The sequence below is a fragment of the Mandrillus leucophaeus genome, unplaced genomic scaffold (assembly GCF_000951045.1).
Source record: "Mandrillus leucophaeus isolate KB7577 unplaced genomic scaffold, Mleu.le_1.0 Scaffold56, whole genome shotgun sequence".
Lineage (NCBI taxonomy): Eukaryota > Metazoa > Chordata > Mammalia > Primates > Cercopithecidae > Mandrillus > Mandrillus leucophaeus.
In genome coordinates, this window is record NW_012106030.1 from 6,888,482 (window position 1) to 6,896,328 (window position 7,847).

Below are 7,847 nucleotides of genomic sequence, written 5' to 3' on the forward strand. Positions count from 1 at the left end.
GGACGGAAGCCAAGGAAACTAAGCATTTGAGGTAGGAGAAATCTTTTTCTTTTTTTTCTTTTTAATGCTGTAGAGAGGTACAGAGAAAGAAAAACCAGAAATGAATAATGGATTTAACTAAAAAGAGGTCTTTGTTGACCTTTTAGAAAACAGTTTCAGTGTTGCTGGGAGGATGGAAACCCCGTTGCCAAGTATGCGGTAGATGACAGTATGGATAGAGAACAAATGCAACCCCAAGGCATTTACCATCCATTTAAGAGCTTAGGTAGCCCATAGAAACAGTGTGCTGGGGGCTGGGCATGACTATCCACAGAGACCTGTTGTAGCACTGAAGGTAAATGGGGAAGGAACCAACGAAGTGGGAGAATGAAGGAAGACCAAGTATAAGTGAAGTCCTCTAAAGGTTTGCCTAGGATGGTTGGGAACACCGTAGATGAATTTATTTTAGAAAAGAGGGGGATAAGACTCCCAAAGAGGTAGGAGGCAAGGTGGAGAGATGGCGTAGCAATATACAGAAGTAGAAATTAGAATGATTGTAGGAGCTCGAGACTTGGTAGTGGCATACACGAGAAATTCATTGAATGTGAGGTAAGGGAATGGAAGGAAAGCTTGAGGAGAGAAAGAAAACCCATTGGTAAGATTACGAATTTCATACGAGTAAAAATTCATAAGAATTTCATAAGAATTCAGTAAAAGATACCAAGCAATGGTAATACCTAATCACTGATAAAAGCTCAAGCATCTGTAAAACAGAAGAAATAACAAAGAACTAAAGACAATCTGGGTCGTTTACGAAATCCACATATGTGACCTTAAAGAAGCTCTTTCCCGAATCATTTTCTGTTATTGCTTTGCTGTTTCCAGAGTTCTGGAATTCTATACCACAAGCTGAAAATAAAGGTCATTGATATCATCTGAAGCCAGGAAGAGTCTCTGCTAGGAAGACTTTTAGCACAAAATCAACTATTCCCTGCTCCAAGTGAAATATCTAAACTGTCTGCAAAGGCAAATGGCTAAAAGCTTTGACAGCAATACTTTGTTAAGTGAGATTAGTCATGACTTCTTTGTAATATAAGCCTGAAGAAAGAAATGAAAGTGGGAAGTAAAGATATGAGTCATGCTGCAACTTGGTAGCTGGCTTTCATTCAGGAGCTCAACAATGTCAGCAGATCTCAGGCTCCTTCCTTCTGCCCTGCCAGTCCTTATTCTTGTTAATTCGTAAATTCAAAATGGCTGCCACAGCTCCCAACGTCACAGTTCAAAGGCAGAAAACAGGGTAGTCAGGGTAAAAGTCTTTATCCTCCTGGGGCTACTCTTATCAGGGGAAAGATTACCTTTCCCAGTAGCCCTGTAGTAGACTTCCCCTCAAATCTCTTTGCCATGTAACTGGCTACTCTTAGATGTAAGGAAGGCTGACAAAGGGACACAGAATGCCTATGACTGGCTTAGCCAATAATGACTCATCTGCCAGGGCTGGGTACATTCCCCAGACAAAATAAGGCAGTGGGGAAGGAGCAGGGAAATGGCTATTGAGTAAGCAACAGTATCTGTCACAGTTGAATTTAGATACAGAATTCATAAAGTTTAGATAAAATTTGATACAGAATTAAGACCAAACTTATATGTATATGGGCTATTCACAGTGAATTTAGCCCTTATACATATAAGTTTGGTCTTAATTCTGTATCAAATTTTGTATGATGTTTTCTGGGTTTTTGTTGTTATTTTTTGAACATTTCTCTACTGGACTGTATTTTCTTTGTGTTTGTGTGTGTGTTTCCTAATAGTTTATAGGTAAATAAATTTTTGTTCTAGTGGTTACCTTATAACTACAAGTTTATATAATACACCTAATCCTCTTTCTTCAAACAGAACCAGTTGACTCCGTACTGTGAACACTGATGAAATTAGCACACTACCACTTCCCTTTTCTGCTCTTCTTAGTATTTATCTTTGCATTTTTTTTCTTTTTCTTTTTTTTTTTTTTCAGTAGAGACACGGTTTCACCACGTTGGCCAGGCTGGTCTTGAACTCCTGGCCTCAAGTGATCCACCCACTTAGGCCTCCCAAAGTGCTGGGATTATAGGCATGAACCACCATGCCTGACCTTTATCTTTGCATTTTTAAATATACTTATTCTATTAGGTTGGTGCAAAAGTAATTGTGGTTTTTGCCAAGTACTTGATTTATCATCTTTAGATGATCTGTTTTCACCCTTGGCTATTAGAATGATTTAATCAGCACAGCTTAAACTACCTCCCTCTCTTCGTCACCTTTTCTCTCCCCACTATTGTTTGTTTTACACTTTATAATAGGTGAGAATTAGTGCTTGGTACTTTTACTGACATATAAGGGAGATTTTCTTTCGTAGGAGGTTGGAAAGGAGATGGCCTTCACTTTGATAATGGAACCAAACATATGGCCTGGTCATGAAGGAAGGACAAGCTTCTAACCCAAGGTTATTTTGATGAGATATAAAAGTAAAAATATCAGCTCCAGGTGTGCTGGCACAGAGTCCCAGCTACTCAGGAGGCTGAGGCAAGAGGATCATTTGAGCCCAGGAGTTTGAGTCCAGCTTGGGCAACATAACAAGATCTATCTCTAAATAAATCAATAAATAAAGTAATCAGCACTATGTGGAACTGAATTTTGAGGAAAATCTAGTAGGGGAGAGATATGTAGATTTTCTTCAGCATTCATCACAGGAGTTAAATCTGTGGAGAAGGTGGGGTTACCTCAGGTTTTTTATTTCCTTCTGAATGTCATAAGTAGATTTGGACCTAAGGCTGTCCAATTCCAGAGGGCAGTATAAAATGGGGAAATCACTTTTGCCCTAAGATTAGACTGCAGCTTTGGTTTCACCCTGCTTGTTCATGCAGTTCCCGCAAACGCTGACCTTCTAGACTGTCTGCCTAGACCACACAGGCCTCATGTCTCCTATTCCTCAGCTCACTTCTTAAAATGGAACTTCCCTTCTCCCACATCTTATAGGACCTGCCTTACCTCTTTAATTGCATATTAATTAGCTCTTCTGGTACTCGACGTCTTATCTTTCTATAGTGTTCACCAGCCTCCTGATTAGCCACGCTCCTAGTCTAGTCCTCACCACACAACCCCTATCATATCACTGCTTAAATCCCAGAGTGACAGTTGAGAAAGTAGAAAGCCAGATGAGAATGTTGCTCTGAAAACCAAGAGGGAGATCTGTGTGTGTGTAGGAAGTTGTCTGTTACAGAATTGGCCAACTTTTTCGGTAAAGGGTCAGATAATAATTACATTAGACATTGCAGGCCCTGTAGTCTCTGTCACTACTACTCAGTTCTGCCATTGTGTCAGGAAAGCAGTCATAGACAACGCATGAACAAGTGAGCCTGGTTGTGTCTTGCTCTGTCGCCCAGGCTGGAGTTCATTGGCTCCATCTCGGCTCACTGCAACCTCCGCCTCCCAGGTTCAAGCAAGTCTCCTGCCTCAGCCTCCAAAGTAGCTGGGACTATAGGCACTCACAACCACATCCAGCTAATTTTTGTATTTTTAGTAGTAGAGATGGAGTTTCCCCATGTTGGCCAGGCTGCTTGAACTCCTGACCTCAAGTGATTCACCTGCCTCGGCCTCCCAAAGTGCTGGGACTACAGGCATGAGCCACTGCGCCCGGCCCAAAAAACATTAACTCCCAGGCTGTAATGAAAAAGAAGATGAGGCAGATTTGGCCTGTGGGTCATTGTTTGCCAATGACTGGTCTATAAAACTAAATGTTAAAAGTTGAGGTAAGATCAATGAGAATCATAATGGACAGAGATTCTTTAGTTTGTTTGTTTGTTTACAGAGAAGATATAAGATCCTTAATGAGCTCTACAAAAATATGTGGGTGTTTTTTGTTTGTTTGTTTTCTGAGACAGGGCTGGTTCTGTTGCCCAGGCTGAAGCATAGTAGTATGATCCAAGCTCACTGCAGCCTTGACCTCCTGGGCTCAGGCAATCCTCTTGCAAGTCCTAGCTACGCAGGTATTGCTCAAATCCCAAGTAGCTAGGACTATAGGCTGGGCATGCACCACTATGCCTGGCTAATTTTTTTCTTTTGTAGAAATGGGGTTCTCGCTATATTGACCAGACTGGTTTCAAACTCATTCCTGGCCTCAGGTAATCCACCTGCCTCAGCCTCCCAAAGTGTTGGGATTACAGGCATGAACCACCAAGCCTGACTCCAAATTATTTGTTAAACAAGCCCTGACTCATGGATTTGGGGATCTTACCATTTACCCCAACTCAGGCATATCCAGGTACCAGAATGAAAAAAAGAGGGAGCACGTGAGCATCTGATCCACTCAGCTTCTTTGTCTTTCTTTCCAAATAAGCCAGAAATGCAAAAGAAACTGGCAGAATATTGTTTTCTCTTAGTCAACTGGTCTCGTCCAATTTATTGTAGCCTCAGGAAAGACAGGACTTCCATATATTCTACAAAATATTAGAGAACTGTTCTTGGTCTGATTGTGCTTTATCAGTTGTTTGTTAGTTTAAAGGGATAACCTGAGCTGATTTTTAAAACACCGATTTTACTTGGAATGTGCCAAAATTGGCATTATGCTTTTTATTATGTATAACTTTAATGACTATAGTAACCATCTGGAGAACACTGAGCAGGTCATTATCCAGACATCCATTGTTATAATCATTGCCACATGCTAGGCTTGTTTTCTTAAACTTTTTATTTTACAACAATTTTACATTTACAGAAAACTTGCAAAAATATAGAGTTTCCATATAACCCTCGCTCAGTTTCCCCCAATGTTAACATTTTTACATTCCTATGGTACAGCTGCCAAAATAGGAAACCTAACATTGACATGATACTATTAACTAAACTCTAGATTTCATTTATATTTCATCTGTACTAGACTTCTGATAATAAAATCAGCGTAAGTTGTTACAACTGGGCTGTCATTTTATGATAAAGCAGGCATAAAGGATCAGTAATGTTTAGTATCTAAACTAAATTAGATTAAGAGTAGGTTATATGAGCTGGCTCAGTGGCTCACATCTGTAATATCAGCACTTTGGGAGGCTGAGGCGTGAGGATTACTTGAGGCCAGAACTTCAAAAGCAGCCTGGACAACATAGCAAGACCTCCATCTCTACAATAAGTGTTTTTTTAAAATTAGCCATGTATGGAAGCACACATCTGTAGTCCCAGCTACTCCAGACGCTGAGGTGGGAGGATTGCTTGAGCCTGGAAGTTCAAGGCTGCAGTTAAAGGCTGGGAGTTCAAGACTCCATGATTGTGTCACTACAACACTCCAGCCTGGGTGACAGAGTGAGATCCTGTCTCAAAAAAAGAAAGAAAAAAAAGAAAAGACAAAGAAAGAAGGGAGGGAGGCAGGAAGGAAGGAAGGAAGGAAAGAAAGAAAAAGCTTATGAATGTTCATCTGACAAGCTAATTAATTTTCTGCATTTTATTGATTTAAGTATCCAGTTTTCTTACTCCATTTAGAGACAACAATAGGCCAGGTGCAGTGGGTCACACCTGTGATCCCAGCTCTCTGGGAGGCCAAGGCAGGTGGATCACCTGAGGTCAGGAGTTCGAGACCAGCCTGACCAACATGGAGAAACCCTGTCTCTACTAAAAATACAAAATTAGCTGAGCATGGTGGTGTGGTGTGTGCCTGTAATCCCAGTTACTCAGGAGGCTGAGGTAGGAGAATCACTTGAACCATGGAGGCAGAGATTGCAGTGAGCCGAGATCGTACCACTGTACTCCAGCCTAGGCAACAGAGCAAGACTCTGTCTAAAAAAAAACAAAAGAAGCAACAACAAAAGCCATTGCCTACTGATTCTTCTTCTCTCTTAGTCTCAAAGTCCACAGATGCTCATCCCAGGCTTAATTCTTAATACAGATGTTGTTTTCTCAATAGCAACATGTTCCCTGAAAGGAACATTCACCTGCCATTTGGGTATTACAAGGAGTTGAATATGCTTCTCTCTTTTGATGCTTAAAAAATTAGATACAGATCTTTCAAGCAAGCAAAACAGACTAATTAGCTCTGTGAAGCATTTTGGCTAGAAATCAATGTGTGTGGTCTGTATTTGACCTGTGAATAGGGTTTCTAATAGTCAACTTTAAATCAGCTGTAGAAATGGGGGAGATAGGACTTTATCACGGATAAATAACATCCTACAACTTCATAATAAAGAAAGACAACAGGCTGGGCGTAGTGGCTCATGCCTGTAATCCCAGCACTTTGGAAGGCTGATGTGGGCGAATCACGAGGTCAAGAGATTGAGACCACCCTGGCCAACATGGTGAAACCTCGTCTCTACTAAAAATACAAAAATTAGCTGCGCGTGGTGGCACGTGCCTGTAATCCCAGCTACTTGGGAGGCTGAGGCAGGAGAATCGCTTGAACCTGGGAGGTGGAGGTTGCTGTGAGTCAAGATTGCACCACTGCACTCCAGCCTGGCGACGGAGAGAGACTCCGTCTCAAAAAAAAAAAAAAAAAGACAACATTCTGCTTCTTTCTCCATCAAATATTTTCTCTAGGTCACTAACAAGCAAGATCATTTTTGCCTTTTACCTACATTGCTTCCTCTGAATAGCCTCTGGGTATGATTTTATTAAAACTGCAAAAGCCAGAAGACCCATAGCTGGAGGATCAAAAGGAAGCAGTTCATGAAGCAGACATACTCATGGGTTCTCTCACATAAAGAGTTTCTCTCCATCTTCTTACAGATGCATGAAATTCCGGTAATAAGGGACAAAATGGTTTAGCTCTTGATTTGACACTAAGGATGGAAATGGGGCCATTTAGAATGCCCAGATTCAAGAGGCAAACAGAAAGGAGAGTTGACGAAGGGTCCTGAGCAGGGACAGCTAGAAAAGCAGGTGAGTCAGAAGTGAACGATGCCCTGGCAGGAGGAACGGATTTCAAGATGGAGCTCAACAGTATGAAATATGCCAAAAAGAGGAGCCTGGCCTCTGTTGAGTTTCCCATTCGTGAGGCCCCAGATGGTGCCGAAGTGAAGTGTGGAGGGCACAGCACAGTCCAGCAAGACCCACTGAGAGGGCGGAAGTGGAAACAGCAGTGTGGACTCTCCTTTGAGAAAGTGGGCTGTAAGAAAGAAAGAGACAGATGGTGGTAGCTGGAGATGAACATAAAATTAGGAGAACTTTCCTCCTTTTGTAAGAAGGCTATGTAAGGTTGATAGAAAAAGGAACCCACGTATAGGATGTCGGAAAACAAAACTGAAAACTCAGGAGGAGGGAGAGGAACTAGAAGAAGCAAAAGCGTCATAATGACTTTCAAATGGTTTAGTTTTAAAAAAATGATATACAGAGTGTTGAACAAATGTGTCAAGATGATGACAGTTGTTGAATCTAGGCAGAGAGTATACAGGCTTTCATAATAATATTCTTTCCATTTTCATATATATTTGAAAACTTTCAAAACAAAGGGGATGTGACAAATCTGTGGACCTGCCATATATGGTTGAAAATTTTCTTTTAAAAATATTGAGAGATATCCAAATACAATGTGAACACAAAATTGCAACTGAAAAGTTATGATTAAATATTCACAGCCATACCTAACCTAATGGACTGCAGATAATATTGTATTAGACCTATAAAAACTGTTTAACTTGAATTTTTTTATTGGAGTTTATTTAAACTAAGAAAAAAGGTCATGACTAGGTGTGGTGGCTCATGCCTGTAATCCTTGCAATTTAGGAGGTCCAGGTAGGTGGATCACTTGAGGTCAGGAGTTCAAGACCAGCCTGGCTAACTTGATGAAACCGTGTCTCTACAAAAATACAAAAATTAGCTGGGCGTGTTGGTGCATGCCTGTAATTCTGGTTATA